The sequence below is a fragment of the Panulirus ornatus genome, chromosome 27 (genome assembly GCF_036320965.1).
Source record: "Panulirus ornatus isolate Po-2019 chromosome 27, ASM3632096v1, whole genome shotgun sequence".
In the NCBI taxonomy this organism is placed as follows: domain Eukaryota; kingdom Metazoa; phylum Arthropoda; class Malacostraca; order Decapoda; family Palinuridae; genus Panulirus; species Panulirus ornatus.
The window spans coordinates 3,405,077-3,417,123 of NC_092250.1; the positions used below are offsets into that span (position 1 = coordinate 3,405,077).

A 12,047-nucleotide genomic window follows, 5' to 3' on the forward strand; every position below is an offset into this window, starting at 1 on the left:
AAACCCTCCCCCCCCCACACACACACCTGAACGACGTCAGCTGTTATTGTCTACCCCACTGGGGGGGGGGGGGGGGGGCAGTTCCCACGGTAATTCCCCTCGCACTTGGTTACATTAAGGTTATAAATGCGAGAAATAAAAGTGTCTTCAAGACTCCCAGTGTGGCTTTAACTGCGAACTGTTTTGTGGTTCTTCGTCCTCTTTCCCAAACCTGTTTACACTGTGTGTGTGTGTGTGTGTGTGTGTGTTCTGGATCATGTGTACCAGTGGTGTGTATATCGTGTTTTTATCAGGAGGTCTGTGACCCCCGGTCATCTGTGTGACCTTGAGCTATAATCCTTAGGTCACATAGAAAACGAGAGTTGAAGGGGAGACTAGAGAGAGAGAGAGAGTGGGTCGTCTCCTGCTATAAGAGCCTCGGCTTCCTGTCTCTCTCTCCCTTTACCCATCCCTAACTTCCCCTCCCCTGAGATGCTTCTTTCTCCTTCCTGCGACCCTCACTTTACCAGCTTTCTCCCCCTCCCCCTGCCCTCAGTGTTCCAGCTCCCCCTCCCCCTGCCCTCAGTGTTCCAGCTCCCCCTCCCTTGAGGTCACCAGCTCCCTCCCCCCTTCCCTCAGAGCTCTGCCTTCCGCTTCTTAGCTCTTCCTTTCCTGGGCTTACGTTCAGCATCAGTAAGACGTAAATCACTGTCTTTATTGTGTTATTCTGAACTGTGATGTAGGTTATGAGGCAATAACATCCGCTGCTGTGGTTTCTCTTCTTGTATTTCAGGTTGTGTTGACCTCCTGCTAACATGGTGTCTCTCATATCCAATATTCATGGCAGCTCCGCCTCGTGTTTCCCTTCCCGCGTTGTTGTCATTCTTTTCTTTGTTGTTGGATTTGCAGAGATTTTTCTGTTTACAGAGCTCGTGAGGCCGTCACGTATCGCTGTATATGTCTCTCCCTGTGATCATATTTTATTTCTTCCTCAGTTCTATATTGTCCTGACACCAGCTCTGTGCATCACTCCCTCTTCCCAACTCTTCCTGCTAATAGCTGCATCTTTATCCCTGCCGTGTCCTACTCTGCTCTACTTCTCGTTCCTTCTTCTGTCTCTTCATTGCTTCTCCCTCCTTCATATCCTCTCCTTCCTTCCTCTCACACCGTCTCTTCCCTGTCACTATCAAGACTTCTCCTAGACCAGCAGGAACTACATCCCTGATTGAAGGTACTCGAGTCAGTTCATCATCCACTTCGGCTGCTCTGTGCTCCTCTCGTACCATGACGAAGTAAATAGGTGAAGAGGTCAATAGGTGAACAAGTGCGGTGGCGTGCGAATGGCTTGGTGAACAGGTACTCAGGTGAACAAGTAAAAGTGAAGAACAGATGTAGTTATGAGCAGAAGAAAATGATTTCGTAAGCTCCTCTGGAGATGCCTGAGGTAGAAGCCCTTAGGCTTGGACGCCTGAGGGCTTCCCTCGGGGGGTCTCTTGATGGTCTGTGGGAGGACGTATGGGCCGAGGTCAGAGCTAGGCTACAGAACAGGTGAAAAAATGAAGAGCTTAAACCGTAAAAGTAAAATGGTGACAAGCTGGTCTTGTGAACGGACATAGTAACTATCATATGACTTCCTTAACACTAAGTGGCAGAGATTAGTTGACAAGGGCAACCTGTACTTAACATAACAAGATGAAGAGATGATAAGTGAACTTGTAAATATGTGAACTGGAGACAGTTCTTCTCATGCGTCTTCTGTTGTGTGTGTGACAACAAAGAGTGTAACCCTGAGGCAATTGACACAAACTGAAGCGCCCCTGAGGGTTAAAAAAAGAGGGAGTGTAGTATGTCCTCAGAATTAAGATAACACAATGTGGTAATGTTCCCAGTGTACAAATACTCGGGTTTTCTCAGTGGCAGGAGGAGGGCGCCTTACTGGTGGTGGCATATATCTGTAAAATCGTCTCAATAGCTCTAGTTATTATGACCCGAAGGCCACTGCACAAAAGGGCCTCCCTGCCTCAATGGTTATTGCCGGGATTTATATGACTGACTCTGACTCTGAGCCTTTGATGAGGGACCGTCGACGGTGCCTTTCAGGCTCGAAGGTTATCGTGTTCAGGGAAGGTGGCGGTGGTATAGTGCGAGAGACGTAGGCGGTGGTGATGGTGGTGGTAATGGATGAGATGGTGGAGTTGTGGTAGAAAGGTGTGGTGGTAGTAATGTTATTGGGGATGGGAGATACTGGTTGTGGTGGTAGGATGTGGTTGTGAGAAATATGTATGTGGATGAAGGGAAGGAGAGTGGTAGGTGATGTGATGAGGTTAGTGGCGGGGTGTCGGGGAGGAGGAGGAGGAGGTGTCAAGGAAAGAGCAGGAGCCGCTGAGGTGGTTAGCGGGTTGGCTCTGGATATTGAGTAGCGTGCGGCTAACTGGTAGCGTGCGGTTAAGGGGTAACATGCGGCTAACTGGTAGCGTGCGGTTAATTAAATGTCAGTTCCTTGAGGAACGATCCAGATTCAAGAAAACAAAGAAGAAATTGACGTAAATGACAGGGAAATATTCTCGTGGCAATCACAAGCGATGTCTGTGAAGCTTACAATGCTCGCGATGTGCAGTACTTAATGAATGGCTGGCTCATCAGGTATGGAGAAAGCGAAAATGGCTGGTGTGTTTCCGTTCGAGCTGGTCTTAATCCCGCTCGTTGCATTGACGCTCAACCAGGGAGAAAGTTAAACAGTGTAGGTAAACATAGAGTACGGGGTAACGTGGATGGTAACCCCTGCTGCTGCTGCTGCTGCTGCTTGAGTCACCTCTGCTGTTCCTACTGCTGTTTCTCGAGTCACCCTTCCCCCTCCTCCTGCTTTTGCTAGAGTCACACAAGAAAAAAGCTTTAGGAAGAAAATGCGAGAGTTGATGTTGGAAACCACTTCTAGGGTTGAGTACGAGAAGCCTCACTTGTAAGCATCTAGGAGACGTTCAGAAATAATGCTAGACTTGGTAAGGTCAACACAGACTTCTCCTGAGTCTCAGATACTAAGCTGAAATACGTAACGGCACTTAGAGATTGGCTGGCCAGATTTAGCAGATGTTACAGGTCTTTTATTTCCTTGCCTTCATGACTGTGTTGTAACTGTTGCCGTCATGACCACAGAGGCTTCTTTCTCGAGTCCATTGCTCTTGGCTTGGCTTCGTGTGTGAACACTAGAGGTACAGGAATAAGTATAACGAGAGTCGATATTCATCAGTTGGAGGGTTCAGGCCAGCCATCTAAACCTGGGACACACTTGTGAGGGCGGTAGTGTGCGCGTCGTGCCCAGCCAGGCCAGCAGCCGACACCTCGCTCACCACTGTCACTACCAGCACCACAGACACGGGGAAGTGTTGCTCCTTATCACTCATTGTTGCTGGAAGACACGGACACACGGTTGAGATAACACCACCTCAATTGTTAAGTAGTTCAGGCTACTGATGCAGAAGTAATATATATATATATATATATATATATATATATATATATATATATATATATATATATATATATATATATATATATATATATATATATGATCACTGTTCAGCATACTTTTCATGAAAGTGTACATAACTTTTCTGGGGCACCATTTTTTTCTAGTAGAGTGAACTTCAACAACAACAAAAACTTTGCTGAAAGCTGGCCAACCAACTATAAACGTCATGCAAATGAGAACAAAGAGCTTCACAGAGAAAATTCCCCGCCACGAAACCCTAGGATGGTATAGGTTAAAGTCGCCATATCATTTGGGTGTTGTAATATCAGTGGAGAAATACCAAACACGTAGTGTTTTACTCCTTTGATATTATGGGGAAGCACCATATCGCCGTTGGATCCACACAGGGGAAACACCATATTAAGAAGCCGTGTAATCCACGCAAGGGAAGCACCATATCAGTAGGTTGTGGGATTCATACAGGGGAAGCGCCATATCAGGAGGTTGTGGGATTCATACAGGGGAAGCGCCATATCAGTAGGTTGTGGGATTCATACAAGGGAAGCGCCATATCTAGAGATTGTGTGATCCACACAGGGTAAGCAGCACATCAAGAAGTTGTGGGATTGATACTGGAGAATCACCATATCAAGAAGTTCTGGGATCCACACAGGTGAAGCACCATATCAAAAATTTGTCACTCAGATTGGGGAAACACCTCATTTCATAGATATTGGACTGACACAGGAGAAACACCACATGAAATAGTTGTTAGATTCACGTAGGGGAAAAGACACATCAAGTAGCTGTTCGACTTACACAGAAGAAACATCTTATTAAGAAGTCTTGATTCACTCGAGGGAAACACTACAGAAAGAAAAATTGGATTCACACAGGAAAACCGTTACATTAAGAAGGCTTGGATTCACACAGGGGAATCACGACATTAAGAAGTCTTGATTCACACAGGAGAATCACCATATTAAGAAGGCTTGCACTCACACAGGGGAAACACTACATTAAGAAGGCTTGGATTCACACAGGGGAAACACTACATTAAGAAGGCTTGGATTCACACGGGGGAAACACTACATTAAGAAGGCTTGGATTCACACGGGGGAAACACTACATTAAGAAGGCTTGGATTCACACAGGAGAATCACCATATTAAGAAGGCTTGCACTCACACAGGGGAAACACTACATTAAGAAGTCTTGGATTCACACCGGGGAAACACTACATTAAGAAGGCTTGGATTCACACCGGGGAAACACTACATTAAGAAAGCTTGGATTCACACAGGGGAATCACCACATTAAGAAAGCTTGGATTCACACCGGGGAAACACTACATTAAGAAAGCTTGGATTCACACAGGGGAATCGCCACATTAAGAAGGCTTGGATTCACACAGGGGAAACACTACATTAAGAAGGCTTGGATTCACACTGGGGAATCACCACATTAAGAAAGCTTGCACTCACACAGGGGAAACACTACATTAAGAAGGCTTGGATTCGTACAGGGGAATCACCATATTAAGAAAGCTTGCACTCACACAGGGGAAACACTACATTAAGAAGGCTTGGATTCACACAGGGGAATCACCATATTAAGAAAGCTTGCACTCACACAGGGGAATCACCACATTAAGAAGGCTTGAAGGGGAATCGCCACATTAAGAAGGCTTGGATTCACGACAGGGGAACACTACATTAAGAAGCTTGATGCACACTGGGGAATCACCACATTAAGAAAGCTTGCACTCACACAGGGAAACACCTACATTAAGAAGGCTTGGATTCGTACAGGGGAATCACCATATTAAGAAGAGCTTGCACTCACACAGGGGAAACACTACATTAAGAAGGCTTGGATTCACACAGGGGAATCACCATATTAAGAAAGGCTTGCACTCACACAGGGGAATCACCACATTAAGAAGGCTTGGATTCGTACAGGGGAATCACCATATTAAGAAGTCTTGATTCATACAAGGGAAACACCACATAAAGAAGAATTGGATTCACACAGGAGAATCACCATATTAAGAAGGCTTGCACTCACACAGGGAAACACTACATTAAGAAGGCTTGGATTCATACAGGGGAATCACGATGTTAAGAAGTCTTGATTCACACAAGGGAAACACCACATAAAGAAGAATTGGATTCACACGGGAGAATCACCACATTAAGAAGGCTTGCACTCACACAGGGGAAACACTACATTAAGAAGGCTTGGATTCACACAGGGGAAACACTACATTAAGAAGGCTTGGATTCACACGGGAGAATCACCACATTAAGAAGGCTTGGATTCACACGGGGGAAACACTACATTAAGAAGGCTTGGATTCACACAGGAGAATCACCACATTAAGAAGGCTTGGATTCACACGGGGGAAACACTACACTAAGACGAATTGGATTCACACAAGGGGAACACCACATTAAGAAGTCTTGGATTCACATAAGGGAATCACCATATTAAGAAGGTTTAGATTCACACAGGGAAATCACCATATTAAGAAGTCTTGATTCACACGAGGGAAACGCCACATAAAGAAGAATTGGATTCCCACAGGAGAATCACCACATTAAGAAGGCTTGCACTCACACAGGGGAAACACTACATTAAGAAGGCTTGGATTCACACAAGGGAATCACCATATTAAGAAGGTTTTGATTCACACAGGGGAAACCACATTGAGAAGGTATGGATTCACACAGGGGAAACACCACATCAAGAGGCCTTGATTCACACAAGGGAAACACCTCATTACGAAGATGTGGATTCATACAAGGGAAACACCACATTAATGTTTTGATTTACACACGTGAAACTCCACACAAGTCATGGATTCACAATGGGAAACGCCTCATTAAGAAATCTTTGATTTACACAGGGGCAGCACCACAGGAGAAACATCACATAAAGAATTTTGGTTTTACGTAGAGAAAAGACCACAATGAGAAGTCGTGGAGTCACACAGGGAAAACACCACATTAAGAAGTCGTGGAATCACACAGGGGAAATACCACATTAAGAAGCCTTGGGTATACATTCCAAACGCTACATTAAGAAGTCTTGGATCTACACAGGAGAAACTTATCATTGAAACCTTGGATTCACAAGGGGAAACACATCATAAAGAAGTCTTGGAATCACACAGGGGAAACACCACATTAAAGTAATCTTGGATTCTCACGGGGAAACCGCCTCACCAATATGTTTTTCAAGGTTCACACCACATTAAACAATTAATGGATTTACAGAGGAGAAACACCACATCAGGTAAATGTATGAACTGCAGAGCAGGAACTCCACTGGAGGATATTGTTGGGTCACACAAAGGAGACTCGACACTGAAATTGTCAGTCATGCAGGAGAGATCCCAAGCCACTGGTGACCCTGAGTGAGTTCATTAGTTTCGACATGATGACATGACCTCTGCCGGGGCTGCTCCTAGAAGCAGCGTTCGTTTATCAGGCTGGTGAAAGTTAAGGTCATCCCCTCCCCCCCCAACCCTCTCGCATTTACTTCATAATTATTTACTCTTTTTCTATTTCCAGGAATAATTTAGAACATGAGGTTTGGTGAGGTGTGACTGGACTTGTGATTGTATATATCTCAGTCTGGGTTGTTGAACCTGTGAAATGGTCACCTTTGTTTTGTAGATCTTGTTACAGAGGCAAACAAATGTGTTGTGGAAGCAGTGGAGTATGTGTGGCCCTGATTGTGATCACAGCTTCTCCTGATGTTTGCAAGTTGTATAGTATTTTTTACTGTGTTTTGTCACATTGTGTTTGTAAAGATATTTGTAAATATCTTTGTACAGTATGGGGAGATGTCTGCAGTTTTCAGGCCTCAGCCTTTGTGTGTGTGTGTGTGTGTGTGTGTGTGTGTGTGTGTGTGTGTGTGTGTGTGTGTGTGACTACCCTCAAGACGCAGTTTATGTGTACGTTTATAAATATTCTTGGGCCTTTTTTTTTTTCCTGTGTTAAGAGTTATCGTCAGGTTGTGTCGTCTATACATTATCCTGGAGCCGTGAATGATAATGGGTTGTGTCACGACCAACCTGGGTTAACCTCTCCTGCAGACTGGTAACATTATAAACGTAATCTTATCACTGAAAATTTGGAGCCTGAAATGTAATATTTGTTCGATCTGTTTGTGTCGCTGATTGAAGTGACGCAGATGGTGGTAGGAGGGGGTAGGGGGGCCGGGGGAGACAGAATTAGCTGGGTTGAACAGTGAGTTAGAAAACGACATGTGAGTCGCTGTGGTGTTTACTTTTTCTTACTCAGTTGTTAAAGTCTGCGGTTTGCATACAACGGAACTGAACAAATGTGAACCTTCCTTGTGAGCTGTGAACCTTCCTTGTGAGCTGTTAGGCTATCTTGTAAGCTTACCTTGTGAAATATGAACCTTCCTTGCGAGCTGTGAGCTTACTTTATGAGCAATGAACAGTCTGTCGTGTTAACATTGTTTGCCCTGTTACTTATCTCTCATATCTGCTGCTGAATATGATAATGGGGTATACAGGACCTGTGTGTGTGTGTGTGTGTGTGTGTGTGTGTGTGTGTGTCAGGTACCGTGTGCGGTGCACCATCAAGCAGGTGAGGGAAGTGCTGGTGCCCCTTGCGTGCGTCTTGGTGGCTGAGTTCGCTTGTACGATTCGCCATCTTGACCACAGACGATCTGAGGTTGACCTTAATACTGGACGCGTGGGCAACCGTGACGTCATGTCACGAATGTTCACGAAGGACAGTTAACTTCTTTACGACACGAGTCGTTAACCATCAGAATATTATGCAAATGATTTAGTGAATATTCATGACTTTTGTATGAGAGGATTTTTGTGAATAACTTGATGTTTGTGTTGGGTTGTCAGAGACGTTGGCAGAGTTTGCAGAGGGAATCCCTCGTGTGTGTGAGTGTTGGACTGTACAGTATGTGGAGACCAGCGACCCCTTCATGCGTCGTGAGGAAACATGTCAGACACTCAGGTTGTGGATCCTCTCACGGCTGCGAGGCGACTTAGACGATAATACACAGTAATCGTGAGTGTCTAAATGATGTGATGTTTTACTGTTGTGAGGAAGAGAAGAATTTTGTGCCAGACGCGTGGAGAGAGAGAGAGAGAGAGAGAGAGAGAGAGAGAGAGAGAGAGAGAGAGAGAGAGAGAGAGAGAGAGAGAGGTGCTTAATGTATCTGTATTGCTGGACGTATTGAATGTATGATGATGATGATGTACCAAGATTGTACGACCCTTGAGTACGACCGGCTATCGTACCCAAGTGTCGTATCGTCACTCAAGGGTCGAAGTGTCATCCTGAAGAGGGAAATAAGTAGCTGATCTCGTCCTTCTCAACGTTTGATCGTTCGCTATTTTTTCCCGGGTTCTGGAGGCGTCAGGTCCCCGGCTGGATCACTGTACCGTACGTCGGACATGTAACCCGGAAATAACCGCTTTACTCGACACACACACTTACTCATGCTCGTAGAACACACGTAGTATGTGTAAACATGTACGAGAGCTGGGCAAACAGAGGTACAAACACACACACACACACACACACACACACACACACACACACACACACACGACCACACACGACCACAGTCATTATCAACATGAACCACCTCCTCACATTCAACATTCTCTGCTCGACCGTGTGTGTGTTACTTGTGTTACGTCACCTAGTGTCACGACCACATCTTGGAGTGGGAAGCTGTGCATGTTTTCACCAGGTTTCTCCTCCGTGCGAGAAATCTCATCACAGGAGAAGGATTATGGGATATATCACCAGTAGGAGGGTGATGTAGGAGCCGTCATCAATATGGAGGACAAGGATGGGAGATAACATCAGTTCAGAGGATCAATATGGGTGATAACATCAGTTCAGAGGATCAATATGGGTGATAACATCAGTAGGAGAACTACCAGTAGTAACGTGAGTTATGATATCAATATATATTTATAGCTGTAATATTTTGCCATCAAGATCTGTTTCAGTTTCTTTCCTGTCGCTATTTGGATAACTGTTTGTTGTGTTTCATCGTTACGATAACATTTTAAAACTTGCATGACTGACGAAGTCGTAATGATGTGATGTCCTGACGTTATGTATGGCTCTGTATAGCCTGCAGGATCATCATAACTGAGCCGTGTTACCTGTCGTACATGTGGCAGGTCTGTGTCTTCTGTCTTCTCGACAACGTTCAGAGAATAAACAGGTTAGAATATCTGTTCCTAATTCCTCATTTTCTTCTCCACATTCTCTCTCTCTCTCTCTCTCTCTCTCTCTCTCTCTCTCTCTCTCTCTCTCTCTCTCTCTCTCTCTCTCTCTCTCAAGGTTTCTGTCTTGCAGGTTATATATATTAGCTTGTGTTCTGGGAGTTGTCTGCTCGCGTGTTACCTCCCTCGTCTTAGTCACACCACCCACCAGACGCCTCCCTCCCTCCCTCCTTCTCTCTCTCTCTCTCTCTCTCTCTCTCTCTCTCTCTCTCTCTCTCTCTCTCTCTGAGTCCCACAGATGTTGTGGGAAAGGCGGCAGGTCTGGGGTTGGCCCGTGGCTCGTGTTTTACTGCAACATTACTTCCTCATTAAGAGGCAGGGTTGTCATCACTATCAGAGGCAGGGTTGTCATCACTATCAGAGGCAGGGTTGTCATCACTATCAGAGGCAGGGTTGTCATCACTATCAGAGGCAGGGTTGTCATCACTATCAGAGGCAGGGTTGTCATCACTATCAGAGGCAGGGTTGTCATCACTATCAGAGGCAGGGTTGCCATCACTATCAGAGGCAGGGTTGTCATCACTATCAGAGGCAGGGTTGTCATCACTATCAGAGGCAGGGTTGTCATCACTATCAAGAAAATCCTGCAACTGTTATTTTCCCCACGTATTTCCACAGTAATATCGGCAGCTGCTCACGTGATGATTGTCTTTTGATGATAATTTGAACAACTAAACCACAGTTGCTCAAAAATTTAAGAAATCATTAATAAGTCACTGACTTTCACGTAGAATTATTGGTATGTTAGTTATTAGTAAATAAAATCGCCATTAGACACTTGCTTTGTTTTGCTGAGTCAGCTGACAGACTGGGCGCTACATGTGTTACACTGGGAAACGACCAGATCAGCTGATGTCGCTCCTTCTCCTCGATCGCTGCTCATGTTGTGTGTTCGTCTGGTTGTATCCCTCAGCCTCCAGAGTGGCGTATAGTGTCTCGGGTGGTGTGTGGCAAGAGGGTTGGCACATTGTGATGCGTGTGCATCGCTGGGGGGGAGTTGTGGCTGACCGTGTAGACGTGTTTAGAAAGTTGCCTGGTGGTGGTATCTTGTCTGGCTGGCAGCGACTTGCTTAGGTTCCCGTGTGGGAGAGAACGCCACCTCCCCCTGGCTAAAGATGACACCCGGGTGTTTACTGGCTGTCTTAGTGACATGTGGCGAGTGTTGCGTTGTGCAGGGAGGGATGTGAGAGCGATCTGCAGTGGTACGGGTAGTTGAGCTGTGTGTATGTGCCGAGAGAGAGAGAGAGAGAGAGAGAGAGAGAGAGAGAGAGAGAGAGAGAGAGAGAGAGAGAGAGAGAGAGAGAGAGAGAGAGAGAGAGCGCCAATTACCATACTGGTAAACGACCTTCTTTCTCCGTTATTTTTTCCCTGGGATAAAACTGGAATTATTTTTTAGCAATTTGTGCCAAAGTGAAACAAAAATTCATTTGTGTGAGAACGTTATTGTGATGATCCCAGCTCTGATGATACGAAAAATAAAGTAATCAGGATGTAACTACTTGTGTGTTCAGTATGGAGAGAGTTCATACTGGCAGGGGTCCCACGGGGGTGTGATTATTGTGTGTTTGTTATGACGAGAGAGTTTTACATTCGCTTTACTCCGGCTCTTAAACTGTGTGTGTGTGTGTGTGTGTGTGTGTGTGTGTGTGTGTGTGTGTGTGTTAGGTGGCCATATCAAGGTGTGGACTGAGGCGCACCACTGTGTAAATAAAAGTGCCACCTGGTGATAGACCTTCCCCTTACTGGTAGACAGACACTGTTGAGGAAGAAGGGAGATAGGAAGGTGAGGAGCGGCAGACTATTCGTAAGACATCACTACCATCATCGTCATCATCATCATCATCGTCATCTTCGTCAGTGGGAATCATCGCTACAGATCCTGTTCATGTTTCCGGGTCATGTTCGCCATGTTCCCTCACGTCTCTCACTTCTGATTGGTGAATTACGCTCTTGTGAAAGACTTATGATTGGCTCTTCCTTCATCAAACTGCCTCATTCAACAGTTTATAAGAAAATTACTTTTATGTTCACAAATTTGATCATTTGTCAAAGGTCGATTACCCTTTTTTTTTTTTAGTTATTCAATTGTTAAAGTCTTTGTTTACCTGATAATGATGATTGTTCGGTTCAAGTAGTTAGAACATCGACATTCTCAAACCTCACCTGGGCAACAGTTCCTCTCTGTATGATAATGCTCAACACTTGTTTACTATGAAGCCTTGATGTAATTCACATTTGTAGGCTAAGGTAATCATGTCTGTGACGGGGTAGGGTGTACCACAGGTGTGCGTGTGTT

At 45.2% G+C, this 12,047-nt stretch overlaps 1 protein-coding gene across 6 annotated transcripts in view; it reads left to right on the forward strand.

The window, feature by feature from the left end:
- The window catches only part of LOC139757548 (protein quick-to-court-like), a 148,526-nt gene that overhangs the window by 63,886 nt on the left and 72,593 nt on the right, over window positions 1-12,047 (forward strand). The window lies entirely within an intron of this gene.